General features: G+C 30.9%; 1 long non-coding RNA gene across 1 annotated transcript; it reads left to right on the top strand.

The window, feature by feature from the left end:
• Positions 1–11,777: 11,777 nt before the first annotated feature.
• On the top strand, positions 11,778–13,056 carry LOC125864881 (uncharacterized). The gene is made up of 2 exons (XR_007446291.1): positions 11,778–11,963; positions 12,553–13,056. It is a non-coding gene; the product is annotated as an uncharacterized LOC125864881 (long non-coding RNA).
• The last annotated feature ends 1,346 nt before the right edge of the window (positions 13,057–14,402 follow it).

A 14,402-nucleotide genomic window follows, 5' to 3' on the forward strand; every position in this document is an offset into this window, starting at 1 on the left:
CCCCCACCCCCCTATCCCAAATTAAATGTAAAAAAAAGTTTCATTTTTTTTATAGATTTTTTTAAAAAAGAAAAAAATTTCTTACCTTTATCACTTTTTTTTTGTTTGCTTTTACCCATTTTATCCGTTTAACTATCCACTTTTAAATGAGTAATGTGGATATTACTCGATTTTTACCCATTTTAAAATGAGTTGGATACCCAACTCATTTGAAATGGGTTATATGAGCGGATACCCATATTATTTACCCATTTTTCCACCCCTAATCATGAAAGAAGAAAAAAATCCTATTTTCTCTCCCATTTGTTCAAATTTATTAGTAACTATCCATTTTATTGGGCGCTCGTGCATCCATATTTAATCAAAGCCTATATGTAACATTAAAAGGAAGTTTGGAGGGCCTAATTAATTATAAAGAATAAAAAAAATTTCCTCATATTATCGATGGTTAATTGAATAATGAATTCCTATGTGATACATAAGCTATTACATTGAATAGGGATTTTACCTATGAACACTCAAAGGATAACGACTCCGATTTCTCCCATCAATAACAACAACCAAAAAATCAATAATGAATTCAGGAACTCAATAGAATTTAATACATATCAACATACTGCTCTCTCATTTCTCATATGAGAATTACTCAACTGCATAAATTTAAATATGTTGGCCTAGGCTTTAATTTGAGACCTCATAGAAAATGTTCTCTTCTTTCTCCTTCTCTCATGTAAACACTTGATAGCCAAAAACCTAACTTCATGTCCTCAAAATAATTAATCTTTCATCAAAAAGCTCCAAGAAAGTAATAAACCAGATATTTGTGGAAATAGTTGCATGGGACCAATATTATTAGAGAAAAAGAGAGAGGCAATCAATTAATAGATAAAGAAAATCGTGAAACATGCTTATCCACTAGTATGCACATATCAAAATAAACAAAGAAAAAGTAGTCAAAAAAGAATATACTTTTCACTACTATATTATATACTCTCTAGAAGCACACATCCTTGGTTGGTGTCATGTCTACTTTTAGTCGAGAGTATTTTTGTAAATTTTATAATTTTTCTATTTTAATTTTATATATATTTAAAAATTATGTTAAAAAATAAAAAATATATAAAAAATTTGATTGACTCTCCAAATTACGTCAACGTCACATAAATTGAGATGTATTGAATCAGGTATTGGCTATTTGTAATTTTGTATAACATGTTATTATTTTATTTTTCAGAGCACCATAGTCGTACTGAAAAGTTACATGTCGTTTAACTAATAAAAGTAAGTCTTTCTTTATAATTCTTTTTTTTTTTGTGGGGGTCAATGATTGTCCTACACAGTTGCCTTTCTCTTTTTCCCTAATAATTTTGAGAACAGTTTGAAATATTTTTCTTATATAGATACTTCTTCCTCTCATTTATTTTCCAAGAAAATTTCAAAAACTCTTTGCTAATGGCTTTTTCATTTAAGTTGGTGCCCAAAACCATGCTCACATTTCCCAGCTTCAAGCCATGTCTACTCAAGACAATAATAGCCATGTGAGTTAACAACTATACAATTAATCTTACCTATTTTCTAAGATGAAATATCCGTCTACTATATGAAATATCTTATTAGCATAATTACATTCTATATATTTTTTGGGACATTCATAGTCTTGTGCTAATGGATCTGGATAGCCTAAAGTATAACGAAGGACAATTTTAAATCTCAAGTCAAAATAGAGAATGAATAATTTTCCAAATTCTTTTTATGGAACAATTTTAGTGTTCGGGCTTGTTTGAGTGTACCTTAGCTAGCTAGTTATTTCAGGGGCTATCTGCTACCTTCCACCAACACAAGTATGGGGTAACTCAGTCTGTCAAGGATTTTGACAACTATCATGAAGAAATCACCTTGGAATTTGACCCTAAAACATTATGATTATCAACCTATTTAATTGACCACTAAATTACACCTTCAACACCTTCTTTTTTTGTAAGTACACGATATTTTGTATAGTAGGGAAGTAAATTTGGACAGTCACTCATTTACATTCATGTGATATATATATATATATATATTGCTTCTTGAATTTATTGGTGTTTTTGTGTTTAATTTGCAGGAGATGCATGGCTACAACAAGGAGGCCACCACCAAGGCCACCCATAAAAACTAAACCACCACAAAACAATAATATCAAAGACAAGAAAGAGACTGTGATGATAGAGGAAAAGAGTAACATAAAGCTCCAACAAGATAATTCCATGGTCAAAGCAAATTGATCTTATCTCTAGGAATCTATTTTGTTAAAGATCATAATAAGTTGTTTGTACTTGGTCTAAAGTTGGTCAAAGTATAAATGCATGCTTTTGTTATTAGGGAAACTAGTAGCAGCAAAGTGCTTCATTAGTTTATTCCTACCAACATATGTAAAGTAGTACGTATATATGTATGATATTTTATTTACAAGTAGACACTTTTCAGCTCCTCTTTTTCAATTTAACCAATTCTGTAATCTATGACATTGGTTATTTCTCACAAATAGAAACCGAAAAGTGAAAAGTGAACGCTATTTCTATCATGCTTATATTGTCCTTTAGGTTTCTTTTTTCTTTTGGTTATCCTGTTAGGGATCGTTTGGTTCATTACAAATTATGCAGGGATTGTTTTATATACCCTACCCTCTTTCTCAATTTATATGATTTACTTTTCCTTTTAGTCGATTTCATAAAGATTGATATATTTCTATATTAAGTAACAATGTAACTTTAAAATGTCAATTTTATCCTTAATGAAATGATTTATAGTCACACAAATTTCAATCTCTTATTTTAGACCACATGTTTCAAAAGTCTTTCTTTCTTTCTTTCTTAAGCTTTGTGCCAAGTCAAACTAGCTCATATAAAATGAGATGGAAGGAGTATATGAATTGTAATGTAGACCTCTACATGTTGCTTTGAATGTTACATATATGTACGATGTAAGTGAAGTTTAGAGTAACTAGACCATAACATGTAAGGGTTTAGGGTAGAGTAGCCTACAAGAATCCTAATTGGAATCGAACACGTCTTGTAGAGTCTCACAAAATTTTAATGTCTACAAATTTCCCCTACTTTAAGTTTTGTTGGAGAGTGGACTGTGGACTTGATGAAACTCAAAGATGAAGCTTGAATTACTCATTCTTCCACATTTGCAGTTTTGTGACTTCATATTTATAGATTTAATTTGTGAAAGAAAAGATGAAGACAACTGGATTTGGTTCCACAGGGTATGAAAAAATAAAAATATTTTATAGATAGATAGTGCAGGTACGATTCTGTTTGTTCTCTTGATTCTTTTCTCTAGATTTCTCCATGATTCGAGGGCTATTAACAATGTATTTCTCAAACATAGGAGGTCACATCTTGATCTCTGTGTGAATATTTTATGAATTTATAGAATTTTTGAGATGCATATCTTAAGGGAATATAATACCCTTTATATAGGCATAAGTTATGGCTTAGGGTAGAGTAGCCTACAAGAATCCTAAGTGGAACCGAACACTTATTGTAAAGTCCCACAAAATTTTAATGTCTACAAATGAGTATATGTATTGAATGTATTCATGGTGCATGTTAAGATATATGACATGCAATTATCATTTTTTTAATACTTCAAGAACTAGTCTTAGAAAGATAAAATATCTCGCCAAGATTTGTAGTAGGAGACATTTGTAATCATTTACTCCCTCCGTTTCACAAAGAATGACCTCCTTTTCTTTTTAGTCAGTTTCAAAAAAATGACCTCTTTCCTTTTTTGGTAACATTTTACTTTTTGCTTTCCACGTGGCATGTTTAAGACCACAAGATTAAGGGCAATTTTGTACATTTGACATAACTTTAATTTAGGACCACAAGATTCAAAAGTCTTCTTTAATTTCTTAAACTTTGTGCCAAGTCAAACCAGACCAATCTTTTTTAAACGGAGGGAGTAATATTTATTGGATATAAATTGATAATATGATTCGGCTTATATTAAATTCAAGATATATTAGTCCAAATACCTATTGTTAATTAATATAATTAGATCAATCGTTTAAGTACAATAAATATGAATTTAACTAGAATCTAATTTCATTGGACCAATCCATTGATTATGGCTACAAATGATGAGTCCACTTTACTAAAGTTCAATATATCATGTCACTTAAATCTGACTGGACAAAGGAAAACCTATTTTCATCATAACTCCTTGATTCTGCACCAATAAATAGGGTCACATAATTCCAAAAAAAAGACATATAAATTCAAATGAGAAGCTAGAGAGAGCTCGTGGATCAAACACAATAAATTTATCTACAAGGTACAAATTAAGTTCAAAGATTCAAGCACTCAAATATTCAAGTTCAAGAATAAATCAAGATAAAGACCACTAGATTCAAGAACAAGCTCAAAAGCGCTTGAATTCAATTACAAGTCAAGATCAAATTCAAGAACAACTCAAGATCAAGACCACCATAATCAAGAACAAGCTCAAAATCCCTTGAATTCAAGTATAAGGAAAGATAAAGTTCAAGAATAACTCAAGATCAAGTTCATTAAGATTCAAGATAAAGCTCAAATACCCTTGAATCCAAGAATATGTTCAAGCTTCAAGAGCCCTTGAATTTATATTCGCAAAGATGAATCAGAGGATTCATAGAGATTGTAACCCTCATTTATATATTTTGAAATCAAATAAATACAATTATTAGACCATAACATGTAAGGGTTTAGGGTAGAGTAGCCTACAAGAATCCTAATTGGAATCGAACACGTCTTGTAGAGTCCCACAAAATTTTAATGTCTACAAATTCCCCCTACTTTAAGTTTTGTTGGAGAGTGGACTTGATGAAACTCAAAGATGAAGCTTGAATTACTCATTCTTCCACATTTGCAGTTTTGTGACTTCATATTTATAGATTTAATTTGTGAGAGAAAAGATGAAGACAACTGGATTTGGTTCCACAGGGTATGAAAATATAAAAATATTTTATTGATAAATAGTGCGGGTACGATTCTGTTTGTTCTCTTGATTCTTTTCTCTAGCTTTCTCCGTGATTTGAGGGTTATTAACAGTGTATTTCTCAAACATAGGAGGTCACATCTTGATTTCTTGTTGAATATTCTATGAATTTATAGAATTTTTGAGATGCATATCTTAAGGAAATATAATACCCTTTATATAGGCATAATTTATGGCTTAGGGTAGAGTAGCCTACAAGAATCCTAAGCGGAACCGAACACTTCTTGTAAAGTCCAACAAAATTTTAATGTCTACAAATGAGTATATGTATTGAATGTATTCATGGTGCATGTTAAGATACATGACATCCAATTATCATTTTTTTAATACGTCAAGAACTAGTCTTAAAAAGATAAAATATCTCGACAAGACTTGAAGTAGGAGACAATTGTAATCATCTAATATTTATTGGATATAAATTGATTGTTTTATTTAAAAACATACTTAAACTGGTTTAGAGTCGCCACTTAATTTAAAGTAAAATCAAGAAAATCATTGTTTTCAAAAGACTATAACAGAAAATCTAATGAAAACTTAAAAGGGGTTCGGGGTTTTTATTAGCATTTTGGGAAGCGATTTAAGGCACCCGAAACACACACTAATATGCGGTTATCTGGCAATTAATTATTTGGCTAAATTTGTTTGACTTAATTTGAATTGAACAATTTTATAGTTTGGACCATTTTAAAAGAAAAATATTGAAATATTACCTAAATGAAATATTTTATAAACTTATTTATTTATTTATTTATTAAGTCAAGTAAAAGATGAATAGCTTAGTTAAGTAATTAACTCAGAATGGGTGTCTTTCGGAGATTTGGATTTATTTTTTTATTTTTAAAAACCTTAAACTTTAAGTAGCAGATATCGGTAAGTAAACAAACCCAATAAAGCAAAGATGGAAAGAGACTTGGGCCCAAATTCGATCTTCCTGTCCGCCTAGGTAAGTATTTGGGCCCATTTTTTTTTGGGCCTTTGGCACATTTGAGTCACCAGCACCTATCCTAAACTTCTAACAAAATAATAATAAGCGAGATGAGAGGAGCTTAGGCCCAAAGTAACAAAATACAATATTTTCGAAATTTGGGGCCTTTAGGCCCATTTTCCCTCTTTCGTATACACTAGATGTATACTAGTGTATACAATCTTGTATATCTGCTCCAAACCCTATTCATTGATTCAATTGTCGGCTGACTCGAAAAGAAGGAATTTGAGCCTTTATGGCTCTTCCGAAATGCAAGAAAGAAGGTAGGAGTTCATAGTGAACCCGACCTGATTTCACATGCAACAAAAGATAAATGGATTAGTAACTTTTCAATACAATATTAAGAGTCTTACTTCAAACAGATGCTAAATTTCCACGTGAACAAAAGAGGAAAGAACTCTATGGTGATCAAATAAAATGTGCCTGTGGCATGTTCATCATTACCCATATGAGACCAAAACAAAGTGCATGATTATTCTACATAATCACAATAAGAAAAATACAGATAAGGCTTGATCACTCAGTCAACACAAAAGTTAATTAATTTAAAAGAGAGAAACTTGTGATCAAACCAGTAGCTATTTAAAATTATGACCAACACAAATCACATATACAATAATTAAACTAACATGGCAAATAGTAATACTATGATAAAGAAGAAAGAAAATTCATAAATGCTACTCCTAATTTTAATGGAAAACAAGAACCCAAACTCTTTACAACTTAACGAGTATTTAATGTATCCACAAATAGTTAACTAAAGGGTGAAGGCATCTAGTGCAGTAATACACAATATGATCCAATCAAATATGCACTTGTTATTCTATCTCAAGTATGATTAACCATAGCAACATGTTCTCACAAAATAAAATAAAAAACTTAAGAAAATAGCAAGATAGAAGGTGTCTGTAACAAACCTAGAGCTAAACAAAATCACACCTTGGGCAAAGACTACGAGAGAAATAACTGTGTTGGCAGAATAGTGATTCTAGAATTTTCTAAGGGGAGACAATTACTGAAACAAGCTTGGGGAGGTGCCAAGGCGAAAAAGGATAATAGCTTGAGATTCGAAAAAGTATTTAACTGTAGAACATGAACAATAGAACCAAAAAATGCTAATGAATGAAATAGGCATCATGACAATGGTATTCAACAGAGAATTCGAGCAAAAAGCATGTTTGAGGGATGTCAATAGCACAAACAAGAAGCTGTGTAATTATTATTTGCAAAAATAAGCATAAATATTGATAGACACCTAAACAAGCAATGAATTCTTACAAACACAGATGAACAACAGGGAGACAAACTGGGCTTGCTAATCAGGTTCGACAATTGAGATTATGAAGATAATTCTAACAACTGATCAGAAAAGAACAAAGCACTGAAAACTTTCAGACATACTTCTATGGAACAGTATACAAGATTTCGACTCAAATAGAGAATTTAGCTAAAACAAACATCAAATTTATCCAATTATAACATGAAGAACACCAAGACATAATTGAGAGGAAACAGGAACAACAAGCACAACAACTAAATGTCCAACGAAATAGAGTTTAAGGAAAGGTTTTTACCTCTTTTCGGACAGCGAACCAGAAAGACGAGCTAAGCACGAAGAAGAACCTTCCACGACCAACCTCAAACCACAACACTTTCAATGGACCGGGAGGATGACAAATGAGATAAAAGAGTGAAACTCGAACTCAAAACTCGTTTTCTTCTCTGTTTTTGTAGGTATTTTATAGTTATTCCTTTTCTATTTTTGCTCTCTGTATATCTATTAGAAAAATGCCAACTAAAAATCTCCAACCTTTTACAACTCTCTATCTCCAATATTTCTCCAACTCAAAATTCTCGGCCCCTTCGCAGTGAAGAAGATGAATTATTTATAGGGAAAACTTAGTGTTCCAAATTGGGGGGAAATGGACCAGAATTAATATAATTAGATCAATCATTTAAGTACAATAAATATGAATTTAATTAAAGTTCAATTTCATTGGATCAATCCATTGATTATGGCTACAAATGACGAGTCCACTTTACTAAAGTTCAATATATCATGTCACTTAAATCTGACTGGACAAAGGAAAACCTATTTTCATCATAACTCCTTAATTCTACAACTATAAATAGGGGTCACATAATTTTAAAAAAAAGACACCTAAATTCAAATGAGAAGCTAGAGAGAGCTCGTGGATCAAATGCATTAAATTTCTCTACAAGCTACAAATTAAGTTCAAAGATTCAAGCACTCAAATATTCAAGTTCAAGAATAACTCAAGATAAAGACCACTAGATTCAAGAACAAGCTTAAAAGCTCTTGAATTCAATTACAAGTCAAGATCAAATTCAAGAACAACTCAAGATCAAGACCACCATAATCAAGAACAAGCTCAAAAGCCCTTGAATTCAAGTATAAGGAAATATAAAGTTCAAGAATAACTCAAGATCAAGTTCATTACAATTCAAGATCAATCTCGAATACCCTTGAATCCAAGAACATGTTCAAGCTTCAACAATCCTTGAATTTATATTTGCAAAGATGAATCAGAGGATTCATAGAGATTGTAACCCTCATATATATATATATATATATTTTGAAATCAAATAAATACAATTATTATGATATTTTCAGTCTTTATTATTATTTTCTCGACATAAATTTTACCGTCTTCTACAAATTTTGGCACGCCCAATGGGACGATCTCTACGTCTCATCTCAACTTTTCAAGCATCAAAGCATATCGAAATGGCTTCCACGAGGATCGACTCTTAGTCAACTGTCTCTAACGTTGCTGGCTCCAAGTTCTCTACTAAAGTAGAATGAATCCTACGTGTTACCTTTGAAAGTTTGAATCTATTACGAGGAGCAAAACCACTATGCTGGGACAACAACTTCAAGTGTCGTGTACATCGATCAATTCCTATTTTTGGGTCTTCCACTCTAAAATGATCAAGGTCATCCAAATTCTAAAATCTATCAAAATTATTCATAAGTTTGGCATACAATTATCGTTTTTATAATAAACAAGATAATATATTATCCTAAAATCATTAATATATAAAACAATTACTAGCTACTATAATTCGTTAAATTATAATTAGTTATGAAGATCCATTAGTTAAAAAAAAATAACAACAATAGTAATTAACTATATTCTTTACTATAATCTTTTCATATTCTACGAACCATCTTATAATCACGGTGAGCATGCATTTCTAGCCTAAATGACCGAAAATGGTAGATAGGAATTAGTTGGGGCCATCAATAGTTTGGGGTCTTTTAAAATTTTTGGGTAAGTTTTAAAATTTAAAAAGAAATCAATAACTATTTTTTGCCAAAAAATTGTTTTTAGTAGATTTTGGGGTTTTCCAAAATCTCTCGAAATCTAGACAAATTCTATACTATAACGTCAAACATATATAAAAAAAATAATCTAGAAAGTGTTTTCACTATCTATAGTCAAACAAGTCCTTAATATGATGTCAAAGAAAAGAGGTCATGGTTACAATCTTACTGTCATTCAACATTAAAAATAACTTTTAGGTATATTTAACCTCTGACTGAAATATTAGACACTTAATTAGTTTTTTGAGTTAAAAATTCTTTAAAGATTTCAAATTTTCTTTAAAATTGAACAAGAGAAAGTTTTACTCTCAAACAAGTACTTCATGTGTTATTCTCAAATATAATTGATTTTATTTATCACCTTTTATATATTGAAAAATAAAAATTTATATTTAGAGAACAACCAACACGAGATTTTATCATACCTTTTCATTTGCTTTTTATGATTAATTGACAAGAAAATACATCATTAACCTCCCCCCCCCCTCCCCCCCTCCTCTTTAACTATAACATTTTTTAAGAAAAAGACTAGAACTATTAAAAAAATCCTGATACCCTTTTATTTTTGTTGAAAGTAGATTTATTATCCTTTATGATCATATGTGGTACATAAAGTGTATTTCATTTGCCACTAGCGAGTGAGATATGCAAAAAATATTATTTTATTTCTTTCAAAATTTATTTAATTAGAAATATTATTTTCTTTTTAGACTATGTATTTTTTTTTTCCAATTCTTCTTCTCCTTTTACCATCTTCTAGTAAGAAGACTTAGATTTTAAAGGAGACTTTTGTTTAGCTGAGAAGATAAAAAATATGAGACTATTGGAAAGAGAAAGAGATGAAAGCAGAGTGAGGTGGTGGAGGAAGATCAAAAAGGGCCGGTAAGGGAAGCGTCGGAGTATTGAGGGCGACGACAAAGAGAGAGTCGGGGTGGGGGAGGGGGGTGATGTTCAGACCAAGTAGAAAATACAGAGAGACTTTGCAAATAAAAAACATCTTTATTTTGAGCAAAAATAAAAAGCAAAGTAAACAAAAAAAGATTAACCATGGGAGAAAATAGAAGAAATTTCATTCCTACCGTTTAACTTAGCCATTGATTTTGATAGTTATTTTTATTTTTCAATTTTAATTTTGATTAGGCGATACCAATAATTGAGTTAACTTTATAACAGTGGTATGCTAGAGGATCACCGTTGGCAGCGAAGAGGAGTAAAAAAGGTTGGGGTTACTGAAGTCCAACATAGGTGTATATATTCCATCTCGATTTCTAATATTCTAGGGTATACCTTTTTTTAAATAAAATGTATAATTTTATGAGGCTCTTCCAAATATAGTTAATAGGAGGTTATGGTTCTTATTTTTATTTTTTTTCTAAGACTCTAACCCAAAGAGGATTTTTCGTATTGCTAAATCTCCCATTTAAATTTGCTAGCATGTTGAAATTTTTTCCATTTGACTTTTGAAGACCCAACCCCCCATAGTTTAATAGGATTAATTACTAAGTCCCAGTTAGCTAACAAGGAAAAGTTTTTCTCTTAAAGAAGTACTTCATGTATTATTCTCAAATGTAATTTATTTTATTTCCCTCCTTTTTATATATTTATTGAAAAACGAAAATGTATATTTAGGGAATAACCAACACAAAAATTTATTATACTTCTTCATTTACCCTTCATGATTAATTGATGAGAAAATAAATTACTACCCCCTGGGCCCTCCCACCTCCCCCTCTAACTATAACATTTAAAAAAAAAAAAAAAGACACTGAAATTAATTAAGAAAATGTCTCGGTACCCCCTTATTCCTGTTCAAAGTGGATTTATTCCCTTTATGATCCTATGTGGTAAAATTGTTGGGGTTACTGCAGTCCATCATACATGAACCAATGTAGAAAAAGAAAAGAGAAATTCTTTGTTAAAAAAAAGAAAAAGAAATAACATATATGAAAAAAGAAATTAAAAATAATTGACATGTAGTAGGTAATTATTGGTATGTGTATGCACTTCTTTTCTGATATGTGAAATTGACCAAAAAAATGAAATATTTTTATCACTTTTAAATATGTGAAATGTAATAATGTATTTTTTTTTTCTCTTAATTGACTAAACCAATGGAATATTCAAAATCCTCTTCGTTTCTCATAATTGGTGGAAAAAATGTTTCATTTGTCTTGTCTTCCAATAAGCCAATCGATCATGTGTGGAAAAAGATATTCTTGACCAAAATTAATTGGAGAAAAAACTAAAGAAAGACAGTAGGTGACAACAAGATTAACAGTGAGTGTAAAAACATGAATAAAAAAACAGTATTTTGGAATGTGAACTGAAGAGTGAAGAATATTGTCATCTTTCACTAAAAAAATAAAGCCACTTTATAATACTTCTTGTTTTTTTTTTTTTGGGTAGGGTGGGGTCAATGATTGCCCTATACATTGATAACAGTGTGCCATATTTTTCTTTATATATTATAACAAGATTTGCTAGATACTCATTCCTCTCATTAATTTTCCTAAGTAAATTTCAAATTTCAGGTAGCTTAGTGTCCAAAACCATGCTAACATTTCCCAGTTTCAAGCCATGTCTACTCAAGACAATAACAACAATGTAAGTTATCATCTTAGCTATTTTCATTAAGAAAATGTATGCATATCTGAAAAATGATATCATCTTTATTTAAGGAAAAAAAATTGTGAAAAATATCCGTCTACTATATGATATATCTTAATTCGCATAGTCACATTGATTATATTTTTGGGGCCATACATACTCTCGTGTTAGAAAATCGTTTCATATATTTCCTTAACCCTAATGGATCTGCAACCTAAAGTATAACGAAGAACAATTCTAAACCTTAGCCAAAAATAGAGAGGTAAATTTGATAAAAACAAATTCCAATTCCTCAAGTTATCTGCTATATCCCACCAACGTAGGTACTGGACAACTTAGTCCACCAAGGATTTTGACGATTATGAAGAAATCACCTTGGAGTGTGAACGTGAAACCTTTTGGTTATCGATCCTCTTTATTGATCACTAAGTCATATCTTGAATGACCTTTTTCTTAAAGTTGATGTTGGAGTTCCATAATTTAGCAGAGTAAATTTTGTCAGTCACTCATTTACATTCATGGGATATATTTCCAATTGATTATATTGCCTTTTGAATTTGTTGGCCTTTTTGTGTTTAATTTGTAGGAGATGCATGACTACAACAAGGAGGCCACCACCAAGGCCACCCATAAAAACTAAACCACCACAAAACAATAATTTCAAAGACAAGAAAGAGAATAAGATGATAGAGGAGAAGAGTAACATAAAGCTCCAAGAAGATAATTCCATGGTCAAAGCAAATTGATCTCATCTCTAGGAATCTATTTTGTTAAAGATCGTAATAAGTTATTTGTACTTGGTCTAAAGTTGGTCAAAGTACAAAATGCATCTATAATATTTTATTTTGTGGTAGGTGTTTGCAAGGTAAAATTTACAAATAGGCACTTTTCAGCTCCTTAATTTGAAAATAACCAATTTCTGTTTTACGATATTGGTTATTTTTCAAAAATAGAGTCTAAAAGTGACATGTGAAGCGCTATTTCTACCGTCCTTGGATTATCCTATTAGGGATCATTTGTTTCGTTTATATTATGCATGGAATTGTAATAGATATATATGAGTTGTAATGTAATGTATGCTAGCAATCTGTGTTAAAAATCAATATTACTGATTCAACAAACTTTGTAGAAACACGAAGTTACCAAAGTTTATCCAAACCAGTGAAGAAATAGATGAACATAAATTAATTCACAAAAAACTAAAATCTGTAAACTTACCAGAATCTGGAAAATCATAACAGAAAAAGATCAAGTCCACGGAATACACAGTGTCCCCTTAAGAAAATTATTCCCCTCTAGTATCTGAGGTTTGATTTGGAAAATGTCCTCCCAGGATAGAATGATCTCAATCACCAGTGTATTGATACCCAAAACGTTGGTGTCAGCGAGCCACTCAACGACAGTAAAGTACACGAAGAAACTTTGTGCAGAAGAAGAAGAAGAAATCAGAAAAATTCGTAAGGAAAAAATCTGAAGAATCAGGGGTATTTATAGCCAAGAGAAATTGATTCTGAAAGGTTGCACCCTTCCAGAATCCACACGACCATTAATGAAAGTTTGCAACCTTTCAAACGGTCATGGTTGTTACGTCCTGAAAGTTGCAACCTTTCAGAACAGTCATTTCCAACGGAGGGAAATTTAAATAAAACGGGAAAGTTTAATCTGAGTCGGGTCGGAACATTTCAGTTAATTAACTAATTAATTGAAATGTTTTGTCCATTTAATTTAATTTAATTAATTTAATAAATAATTAACTAAACAATTAAAACAAACTTTGTCCAAAAAATAATCTATCGATCGATCTGAAGCTGAAGCCTGGGCCGAGCGAGCGACGACAACGACGGTGCGAGGAGGGTCCCTCTTTCCAACCCTTTTAACAATTAATAGAAGTGTTTCTCTTTTCAACCCTTTTAACAATTTATATCTAATATTTATTGGATATAAATTGATTGTTTTATTTAAAAACATACTTAGACTGGTTTAGAGTCGCCACTTAATTTAAAGTAAAATTAAGAAAATCATTGTTTTCAAAAGACTAAAACAGAAAATCTAATGAAAACTTAAAAGGGGTTCGGGGTTCTTATTAGCATTTTGAGAAGTGATTTAAGGCACCCGAAACGCCTGATAATATGTTGTTATCTGGCAATTAATTATTTGGCTAAATTCGTTTGACTTAATTTGAATTGAACAATTTTATAGTTAGGACCATTTTAAAAGAAAAATATTGAAATATTACCTAAATGAAATATTTTTTAAACTTATTTATTTATTTATTAAGTCAAGTAAAAGATGAATAACTTAGTTAAGCAATTAACTCAGAATGGGTGTCTTTCGGGGATTTAATTTTTTTTTCTTTCAAAAAACCTTAAGATTTAATTAGCAGATATCGGTCAGTAAACAAACCCAATAAAGCAAAGAGGGAAAGAGACTTGGGCC

Source organism: Solanum stenotomum, chromosome 5, assembly GCF_019186545.1.
Source record: "Solanum stenotomum isolate F172 chromosome 5, ASM1918654v1, whole genome shotgun sequence".
In the NCBI taxonomy this organism is placed as follows: Eukaryota; Viridiplantae; Streptophyta; class Magnoliopsida; order Solanales; family Solanaceae; genus Solanum; species Solanum stenotomum.